The following is an 11320-nucleotide window of genomic DNA, read 5'->3' as shown; positions in this document are numbered from 1 at the left end:
CCCTTTTTTTCCTTCTTCTTCAGGGTAACTCCTTCTAATCACTCAGGGCTCAGCTCAGGCATGACCTTGTCCAGTGGTCTTTCCTGGCTCCTCCAGATGGGGTCTTCACTTAGCCACCACTGTTCCCTAACACAGAATGTATCAGCCTGCTGCCCTCAGGCCTTTCCTTTCTCTACTCTAGACTGGAAGTTAATCCTGAAAGGCCAGGATTGTGGAGGTTTTTGGTTACTGTGTTCTCAATCCCTAGCACATGCCTGATATACAGAGAAGCTCAATAACTGTTTATTAAATAAATGAATAGTGGGCAGAGGGAAGGATTTTATCACCTGGGAAGAACAGAAGTCTTAAGATGGTCAAGAAACAATTCAGAATCAGATGGAGGAAACCTTCTTAAAGTCTGGCCTCTTAACCAGAGCTCTGGCCCCAAGGTCTCATGGAACCATAAAGAGCTACCTAAAACAGAGCTGCCCATGTCTCTCACATGCAAAGGGGAAAAAAAAAAAGCAGATGATCTTTGGGAGTCTTATAAGCAAAGCAGTGCAAATGGGAGCTTCTTAGAGTTCTTCATCTAAGAGACTCAGTGAGCTGGGTGGTCAAAAGCATGTAGGATGGTGGGAGCTAAGCGTGTTCCTAACACTAGCCCTGCCCTCCCGGGCTTCTTCCCCCCAAAATCCATGCTCAGTATGTGCTCAGGTGACCCTGGAAAGGGGCCTGCCTTCCCCACCCCTCTCCACTATGCCCTACAGGGTGAAAGCGGGTTTTCTGGATCGGAAAACTCCATCCTGGGATGGGGAAGGATACTGGGGGGGGGGGGGGGGGGGGGGCGGGGACAGTGCAGAAGGGCAGGGGGATAACAGATGAGGCTAAATTAATTTTGGAAACCATTAAATCTTTGAAATGAGAGCGTGTTTTCAGCAGGGACAGTGAATCACTGTGATTTGCAGAAACAGGCACAAAGCAATTAGCCATCTGGATGCTGTGGCTTCCAGTCCCCCCAGCGGAAACTTCAAGTGAGCGGAAGGCTGGTCATTACCCAGTCCAGACCCAGCTCTCCAGTCTCCACAGATAAGTCTGTGCCTCGAGCCAGCTCGGAGCCCAGAGGCCTAGGACAAAGGGCAACTTGGCAAAAGTCACAGAAAAAATGGGCAGGAAATGCAACACCAGCCACAGGGAGCCAGCACTACTTCCTTCTTCCTGTGAGCTCCCCTCGAAATCCATTCTGTGGAGTAAATTAGTTCATCCACTCAACACGCATTTGTTAGTCACCTACTATCTCCCAGGCTTTGTGCTAGCACATAGATTACATCACGACACACACATGAGGCGTTCCATGGGTGGCATAATTTCAAGGGGATCCATAGTAGTCCATGTGAACAATACTCCCGGAAGTTATAAAGCAGAGGAGCCTTGCTGGGAGAGATTATCACCTTTTTTAATTAAACAAAACAAAAACCACCCATTATAAAGAAACTGTTATCTTTTGTAGTCAATGAGGATATGAAAGCTGAAAGAGAAGGCATAAACGCTCAAGGTAAGTTGAATGATTAAGAATGGGACTCAGAATCCCGTGCCCTTTCCTAGATGAGCCTTATTTGCCAATTGTTACTCTATCTGGCTCACCAAGTTGTGAGAACCAAATACTACACAAGGATGTGAATGGATTTATAGAGTGCCATACACAGTGGAGCTATTTTTATAAGGCAGTTACCCTTCCACCTCCGACGCCCTGCCATCCTCAGGCACTGCTCCTCCATTCATTCCTAAAAACTGCCAGGGAACACTGGACAAACCGTTCCAGGAAAAGGGTCAGCAAGCTTCTCCAGAAGGAAGGAGCATGTACAACTGACCAAAAAGAGGGCTTCCACTCACGGAAGCCTTACTGGTCTGAACTGTGCTGTGATTCGCAACCAGCAATGGTTCTGGCCTGCACCATGTGTGGCAAAAAGGCTAAATGGAGCAAGATCCTGCCATAGGAGCCAGCTTCCAGCAAAGGGAGAGAAGTCAGGAAGGGAGACACCACCTAGACCGACCAGAAGTACCTAGGTCCTCTCGCCTGTCTGTGGAGGTGGGACTGATGACCAGCCACTTCCTGCTCCATGTGTGGGTAAAGAGTTGCCTCTTTAGTGCCTCAGCTAAGTGCTGCTTCACCCAGCTCAGGACTCTGCTGAGGCTTAGGAGGCCCCAGATCTGGAAAGTCAGAGGGTTTTCATTTGCTGTCTGCATCTGCAGTCTCCCCAGCTGCTGCTAGGGGTACCAGCTCTCTGACCAGGGAAAAGCTGAGGGGCATGCAGAGAGCCCAGACCTGGAGGGGATTACCTGGATGAGAAGCGCGGCTCTGCCTCTCCCTGGCCAGGACTCGGGTTAGGCTACCGACATCTCCCCTCGCTTTCTTCATGTTTAAAATGGAGTTAATGCTTCTGGCCTCACCAAGATGGTGGTAAGGCCCGAATGAGATCACAGGTGCCCTTGGGGAACAGGCAGGTAATGGGACTAGTGAAGAGAGTTTCTGCAATCAAGTTTCCTGATTTACCATGGCTGCCACGCAGAAGGCAGGCTCAGGGTTGCCAGATCTTTCTATTTGTCAAGAAAAATCAGAAGTCTGGATTTTTCACATGAACTTGTTCAACTGTCAACAGCTGGTGAGGGCAGAACAGAACATACCTGCTGGTGATCAATGCATGAACTCAGGTGATGTCCACTTGCCTTCTGGCCTCTGGGCTCACTCTGTATTAGTTTCCTTCCTCCTCTCCCTGCTCTGCTTCTGGTTGACTCTCTAAGGCACCGCCCTCCCCAGGTGGTTACTGTTACCACACTGTATACTGAGCTGAGGTTGGCTCAGCCCTGGCTGTGGCCTGAACCCAAGGCCCTGGAGCTGAGCGAGGACCTGTGTTCTCAACAGAAGCAAACCCGGTCCCAGACAGCCACCTGGAAGACCCACCAAGCTTCTTCCCCAGGAGGGTGAGGTCAGGATGAGGAACATGGATCTTCAGTCACAAAATGAAGGAATGAATGAAGGAACAAACAAGCCACTACTGTCTGAGGCAGAACTTTTCTGGGCAGCTGAGGGGCAGGATCAAAGACTCTGCTCCCCTCAGTCCTGTTGATGGAGCTCCTAGAAGGCCTTTTGCAAAGGTGGGCAGGGCCCTGCGCTGGGAGTCCTTGAGGAACACACAGGCTCAGGGTCAAGCAAAGCCAGCCTTCTTCCATCCTCCCATCTCCACTTCCAGCCTCTGATTAGAATCAGGCTGCAGCCTCCTCCCCCAGAGCCTTCCAGAGAACCGGGCTGGGACCGCCGGAAGCTGGAGTGCAGGGCGCGGGGGAGGGAGGGGTGAAGGGGTGGGCTCTTGCATCAAAGTCCTTCCCAGAAAGGGGCAGCTCCTTCCTAGCACTGGGCCTGCTGGTCTCCCCCCTCCCACCCTTTCCCGGACATCCCGACGTCTCTCTCCACTGCCTTTCCCAGGCGGGGCCGGGCTGGTCGAGGCCTCGGGAACCCTCAGTGAAGCCACAACGGGAAGCACTTGGCCTCGAGACACACCCTCGCGTTCTCTCTTGGTTGTTCCTGGGAAAGGGTGACGGAGAAGCCCCCACAGAGCCTCTGCCGTTCTCGGGGCACTTCCTAGTAAATCCGCCAAGTGGGGAATCTAGCAGCCCTGGTTCCTCCTCCAGCTTCCCCTGAGCCCCTCTCCGGAGGTTGTGCTCGGCCCGGGCTCCTCCCCTCTGCAGCTGCGAGACCTGACCTCGGCGCCCACCAAACGGACCATGCAAGCTCAGCCAGCCAGACATCAGATAAACCTGAACTGAGGGGCATTTCACAAAGCCACTAGAGGGTAAACAAGGGCTGAGAAACTATTCCAAACTGGAAGAAAATATGACAACTAAATGCAATGCGTGCAAGGTACTTAACCTTTCTGAACTCTGACTTCTCATACAGACAATGGATCCTTGTGAGGATTAAATGAATTTACAGTCCATGTAACATGCTTAGAGGAATGTCTGACAGAGTAAACACTAAGTATTTATTATTATTTTTCACCTATCATAATGTCAACCCTCTCTTTTAGCAAGGGAATCTCCAGTTATTTAACTCCAATAATAATATAGGGATTCCCAGGTGGTGCAGTGGTAAAGAGTCCACCTGCCAATGCAGGAGACGCAGGAGACCCAAAAGACGTGGGTTCCATCCCTGGGCTGGGAAGACCCCCTGGAGGAGGAAAGATCCATAATCTTGCCTGGGAAATCTCATGAACAGAAGAGCCTGGTGGGTTACAGTCCATGGGGTCACAAACAGTCAGCCACAATTTACCAACTAAACAACAACAACAAATATAGAGCCAGGTGGGATGTCCAGTGCTCCAGGGATCACAGAAGCAGGCTGATTGCCAGAGTTGGAGCCATGAGCCCCTTCCAGCCAAGCCCTGGGAGTGGGAAGAAGTCAAATAAAGGCGCCTCCTTACTTCCGGGAGTCCTCACTAATGTCTGATTCCCTTCTATCAGGAAGTCGTCCTGGGGGCCTGGGGCTGTGCCCACACAGCTGTCTCCTCCCTTTAAGGGAAAGCTGTGATGGGAACACTTTTCTCTAGGGAGGAAATGGGCAGGGACTGACATTTGTGTCCCACCAGTATGCAAATCACCTTGTGAGACAAGTGATTTTACAGGAAAACACATCCTGTTCCCTCTATCACATTTCCCTTGACGTCTGGGGGAACCTGTTGGGGTGGTCAGGGTTAGAGAGACTGTTCTGGGAGCTCCTGATCACCAGCCTGTATACCCCAGGAGTCAGAGGGCTGGTGAAGGCCAGAGCCTGTAGGCTGGACACCCTGGTCTTGGCAGTTGAAAAGGGAACTGGCCTAGGTCCCCTCTCCAGCCTGGTTCCTCCAGCCAACAGGGAAGACAGAGGAGCCCAGTGGAGCAGTATCTGGGGAGCCAGTCCCCTGGCTTCCAGGGCTGACTCAGCCCATAATCCACTATGGACAAGTCATTTCTGTCTCTAGGTCTTAGTTTCCTGATCTATAAAATGAGACAGTTAAATTAGATCAATTGTTTGCAACTTGGGGAACATAGATCCTTAAATGATAAATGGGCCTCAGGAGGTTGGTGCTGCCCACAGTTGCATGCACATACCTATGCATGTGCGTATTTTTCTGGGGAAGTGTGCAAAGCTGTCATCAGTTCATGGTGAGAGGAGAAGTCTGATAATCAGACAAAAGGTTTGGTGATCTCTGTGGTCCCTTGAGCTGACTGCTGGGTAGATGGAAGCTTCTTGAGGACAAGGGTGTGATTTATAACAATAGCATAACATGATATCTGACACCAAGGAGATGCTCGTTAAATATTTCCAATGAATGAATGAAATGCTGGGTAAAGATGACCGCAAAGGATGGAGGTGTTCACTAGGGTAGAATCCCAGCTGTGTGAGTTGAGGTGGCCAGCAATGACGAGGCTGGGGAGGAGAAAAGGTGGTGGGAAATGAAAGAAATGTATCTGAAAACCCACCCTGGAATGTGCACAGTCCATGGGCTATCTGGCTTGGGTTTCTCATCTCTACCAGACATACACATCTCTAGCTTCCCTTGGTTCCTTAGGGAAAACTGAGCCAAGCTAGACTCAGCCCAACGTACAGCAACTAAATTGGTTTGCTTGCCACAATTAAAATTCTCAAGTTTCTCCAACCAGAAAAATCCATAGACCCTAAAGAGTGTAGACTCCCTGCCTGATCTCTGAGGGTCACTAGAGCACCTGCAGGAGTGAGAGTAAAGCAGTGAGTAAGTGCTAAGTCACTTCAGTTGGGTCCAACTCTTTGTGACTCTGTGGCCTATAGCCTACTAGGCTTCTCTGTTCATGGCATTCTCCAGGCAAGAACACTGGAGGGGGTTGCCATCACTCCCTTTTTCAGAGGGTCTTCCCAACCCTGGGATCAAACTTGGGTCAGCAAACTCGGGGGCAAACCAACTCCTCATCCTGGACACCACCAGCCTTGCCACTTCAGCCTCCGCCCTCGTGGCCCCACTGGGACCCCTGGCTGAACTCCTTCACTTTGTAGCATCTTTGTGCTTTCTTTCTCCACTCACACCTTCTCCTTTGCCTACACCTATACACTCGTTTCTACGTTGGCCTCTCCTGGCCTTAATTAAAATGCCTTCACAAGTTTTTTTATGGCCTGGTAAAATGCTTGTGATTTGGAGTTATGTGAGAAAAAAAGAGAGAGAGATACAAATTGTGTATCTATAGTAAAGCCTCAACCTCCTAAAATAAACTAATATTAATAGGAATATGGGTGCATATACATTACAATGTTAAATGATTTATATATTACATATTTATGTATATGTCTAATATTATAATATTTCAGTTCTGTGTCTTAAGACCATATTATTTCTCCCCTATTTCTCCAATCAGGAAGTGTGCTTAAGTGAGAGGCATGCTGGGAACTCAACAGCATGCCTGGCAGGGGAGACTGTAAACAGGAAAACCACATGGTCTGGAACACCGAGGTTCTGGGCAGGCATGCTCTGGAGCTGGCTAAAGGAAGCTCATTCTGCCATCATACTCTTGGGAGGCCAGGCCTGGGAAGAGAGATTCCAGCTGGTTGGGCCCTTCCAGGGGGGACCTCAGCCCACAGGGAGTAGAGAGGTGGGATGGGCGCAGAACCCAGCAGGATCCAGTTATTTTGCAGAGGGGGTGACAATGGCCAGAGTCAGGTCTGGGGCTCAGCATTGAGGCTTCCATGCCTATAGCCCAGGGGCAGAACAGTTGTTCTCCGGGGCAGAGGCCAGCACCCAGCAACAAGATAGGAAGGAGGAAGGGATCCCCAGTTGTCCTGGGGCTCACCTCATAAGCTAGATACAGCTGGGAAAGTTCTCAAGGAAGAATTGGACATCATCTCCCTCTTTCTCCTCTGCAGGCTGACTTCTAGCCTTACCTGTTTCCTGGGACCATTCTTTTCAGAGCCCCATAGGCCTCCTTCCAACAGCACCAGTGTTAACACTGCAGGGTGGGGGAGGGCCTTGACCTCCAGCTGTCAGTCATTGTTCCCTTGAGACCACTCCTTTTCCTTGGTACCCTTTACAAACCCTTCCCTCCCTGCTGTGGGTACCCGCCAGGGTTCAATCCTTGGGACTCTGCTCTTCTTTCTCCAGGGGGGCTCTCTTCAAAAACCACACCCTCATCATGGTTGTGGCTGATGTCTCCATGTTTGCAATGGATAGTGAAGGAACATGTTTACCAGGTCATGGAGAGACTGTTTATAAGATCCTCCTCACTTTGCAGAGGAGGAAAGGATTTAGATGAGTTAGGTGACTCCCCCACCAAGGGTCTCCCATCCTGGGTGACCTGGGCCTTTTTGCCACCTTCTCTTCCACTGTATCTCCATCTCCCATAGCTGAACTGTGAGGTATTACACCGGCTAAAGCAGCATTTACAAACTCTCAGTAGCCTGGAAAGAAATCACCACTTAGTCATGAGTGGGTGTGAGCAACTGGATTGAAGACATTCCTCCGGCACAACCCCTCACCTAGTCCACATCATCATCAAACTGTCCCAGTCTGTGTCACAGCAACTCCCTGGCCTTGGGAGGAGTCCCAAACTGGTGGTTTGTCTTCATTTTCCTTTGTTCTTCTACCCTTGCTGAGAGCATTGGGAGGAGCTGCCATTGCAGCTGTCCATTTGTAGATTACTATGAAAATAATCATAGACTATAGCAGTGTTGTCTCCATTCTACTAATGTCTATTATACCAAGCAATGCTTTGGCCACCTGATACGAAGAGCCAACTTATTGGAAAAGACCCTGATGCTGGGAAAGATTGAAGGCAAGAGGAGAAGGGAGCAACAGAGGATAAGATGGTTGGATGGCATCATCGACTCAATGAACATGAGTTTGAGCAAACTCCAGGAGATAATGAAGGACGGGGAAGCCTGGCGTGCTGCAGTTCATGGGGTCGCAAAGAGTCAGACACAACTAAGCAACGGAACAACAACTGTATTCCCAGAACTTCCATGGGTGAACTTCCAGTGAGCAGAACAAATCCTTATCCTGTATTGTCAAAGAAATATACTGGACGAAGTATTTCAGCCTTGGATGCTGCTGCTGCTGCTGCTAAGTCGCTTCAGTCATGTCCGAGTCTGTGAGATCCCATAGACGGCAGCCCACCAGGCTCCCCTGTCCCTGGGATTCTCCAAAAAGAACACTGGAGTGGGTTGCCATTTCCTTCTCCAATGCATGAAAGTGAAAAGTGAAAGTGAAGTCGCTCAGTCGTGTCCGATTCTTAGTGACCCCATGGACTGCAGCCCACCAGGTTCCTCCATTCATGGGATTCTCCAGGCAAGAGTACTGGAGTGGGGTGCTATTGCCTTCTCCGTCAGCCTTGGATGACACCTACATAAACCCACAACAATGCTGGCTCAAAAGCTTTCACTATAGGGACTTATCATGTTGCCTATCTAGAACAACACCTCCCTCCTTTAGGGGAACTCCTCTTTCACCATTCCAACATGAAATTATGGAAAGAGTTGCCAATCAAATGTGTTGCTCCCAGGTTCACAGAGGTGAGTGTGTAACCCAGTTGGGACTAGTCATAGAACCCTAGGGGCTCCCTGGCTACAGTGCTTGGTCTAGAAATAGTCACATGACCAAAGTTAAACTAATCAGAATATCTCCATAGCTTTTTCATTTAAGTTTTAAAAATTAAGTCTAAATACATAATTTGTTATCACTGAAAAAATTCAAGCCTGACAGTCTCCTATGACCCCCCCTACCCCTAATCTTAGTCCCTCACCAGAACCTTCTCTATGCATTTGGGCACATTTAGAAATATATATTATAAACATACACACAGACATACCTATTATTACTTCAAACTTTTGTTTTTGTTTATACTTTAGTGACACCATATTGTATGTATCATTCTGCAAATTACTTTCTTCATTTACCAAGATATCTTAGGGGTTTATGTCAGTGTATATTTCATTCTTTTTAAATTTCCATGTTTTCAGAGTATAAAAGATACTATAGTTTAAAGATGGACTTTTAAGTTATTCCTAATTTTGTGCTACACACAACACTTCAAATAACACCCTTGCCTATATTTCCTTAAGTACACGTGTGAGAGTTACTGGTCAGGATTTTGAGAAGTGGCATCATCAGAGTAATAATATTCACATTTTTTTTTCACTTTTTTTTTATAGTTTGCAAATTGTTTTTCTTTTTTTTTTTTCTTTGGCTGCTGTGGTAGCTCTGCTGGTAAAGAATCTGCCTGCAATGCAGGAGACCCTGGTTCAGTTCCTGGGTCAGGAAGATCCCCTGGAGAAGGGAAGGGCTACCCACTCCAGTATTCTTGCCTGGAAAATTCCACAGACAGAGAAGCCTGGCAGGCCCCAGAGGGTTGCAAAGATTCGGACTTGGACTCGACTGAGGAACTTTCACTTTCAAGGCATGTGAACTTCCCCAACCGGGAACTGAACCCACGCCCCCTGCAGTGGAAGCAGAGTCTTAACCACTGGACCATCAGGGAAGCCCTTTAAAATCACAACAGAGGGAGTTCCTTGGTATTCCAGTGGTTAAGACTCTGCACTTTCACTGCCCGCCACCCCACCACTTGCGGGATATTAGTTCCCTGGTCAGGGAACTAATATCCCGCAAGTCACAGAGCAAGGCCAAAAAAAAAAAAAAAAAAAAAAGAGGATAAATAGGGTCAACTGTCCCTCTAAAGTGGCTGGGACAAGTTACATCTCCTCCAGCAGTATATCAGAGCATTAGCATCTCTATTTTCCCCGTTCTTCACTGATAGTTGAGAGTATCAGAGTTGAACATTTTTGAAATCTGACGACTGAAAAATGGTATGTTGCTGTTTGCCAAGATGTCTCAGGGGTTTGTGTCGGTGCTAGCACTGGTGGGAGGGGCTCTCTCTACCCTGGCACAGCCCTGAGAGCTTCGGGGAACCAACACCCAAAGAGGATGGTGAGTCCTGAGGGCGTCCATGAACCCAATTGTTCTCTCTCCACAGTCTCCACAGTCAGCTTAAGTGAACTAACGCCTCCTCCTTTGGGGCCCAAGCTAATTACAGCTGTGTTTCTATTACTTTCAGCCAAAAGATCAAACTTCTCATTAAAAGGGATAGATGGCCATCATGTCTGTCATTCTTGTCACTGAGTTCACAAAGCTTACACTAATTCTCTTGTCTCTCTCAATGTTCCTTTTTTCTTTTCTCTTCTTTTCCATTCCTTTCCTCTCTCCTTGCTCTCCTCATTCACACATCTCTTGCCCTAGGCACCATATTCAGGTGTCCAGATCTCACAGGAAGGTCCTTTCCAGGGAGGGGAGGGTAGAGCAGCTAAGAAAGCCCCTGGGAACAGCGGATGGAAAGAGTATTTGCCTGACTCTGGTTGGAGTCTTTGCAGAGTGAAAGCAGACATGCTCAGAACCCAGTTTCTCTGCTTTGGCCTTGTCAGAGATGGCTAAAATCAACATTAATGGAAGGGCCAACATCTCTGTTTCAAGGGAGATAGAAAAAAATAAGAAAGAAAGAAAAGGAAGAGAAAGAGCAAGAAAGAAAGACACAGTAAAAGGAACGGCTCTCCCTCTTTGGTTTAATTAACATACCCCCCAACAGTGAGTGAAAACTCACTGTTTTTGTTAAAAAACCTACATAGCGGTTACATTAGAGACAGACACAACATAAACACATAAACACAGGCTGTCAATGTTCTTTTGATGGTAGTGTGTGTTTATTGTTTTATTTTATTAACAAAAGTGTGAGAATAAGATGCAGAATCACATCCGATTCAGACTAGAGGGGCTCAGCTCACGCTTTCCTCCTGTAAACACACTGGGCTTGCTCTTCCGTTGGCTGACCTAACACTGAGAGCAACTCACTGTCAAGTGTGTTTCTCGTTGACATGACCTACGGCGCTGGAGGGTTCTGAGAACAATTCTTTTCAGATACAAGGTCATTTCACCCTGGAATAATTCTGAGAAGCAGAAATGGAATAGGGACAGCATCCCCATGTCAGAAAGTAGGGACCTTGCAGAAAGAGACTGTGTCCTTTAAGACCAAACAGTGACAGCAGAATGACTCAAAAGACTTCCCTCCCAAGAGTGGACGTCTAAGAGAAAACTGCCGGAGAAAGCCTGGCTAGGCTGGGATGTCGAGGTGGGAGGCAGAGCAAAGGGAGGGAGGTGCACCCCCAGGATGGCTGCAGGGCCAAAATGGGGACTTGGGAGAAGGGTCTCCTACACTGAGGATTAATTCACAGTGAGAGCCTGTGAGGGGGTGACAGCCTCTCATCATGGTGCCATAAATCTTTAGTACAATACCCCCACCCCAT

Source organism: Muntiacus reevesi, chromosome 3 (assembly GCF_963930625.1).
Source record: "Muntiacus reevesi chromosome 3, mMunRee1.1, whole genome shotgun sequence".
Taxonomy (NCBI): domain Eukaryota; kingdom Metazoa; phylum Chordata; class Mammalia; order Artiodactyla; family Cervidae; genus Muntiacus; species Muntiacus reevesi.
The sequence above is the reverse complement of the archived record's forward strand: the minus strand, read 5'-3'. Positions refer to the sequence as shown.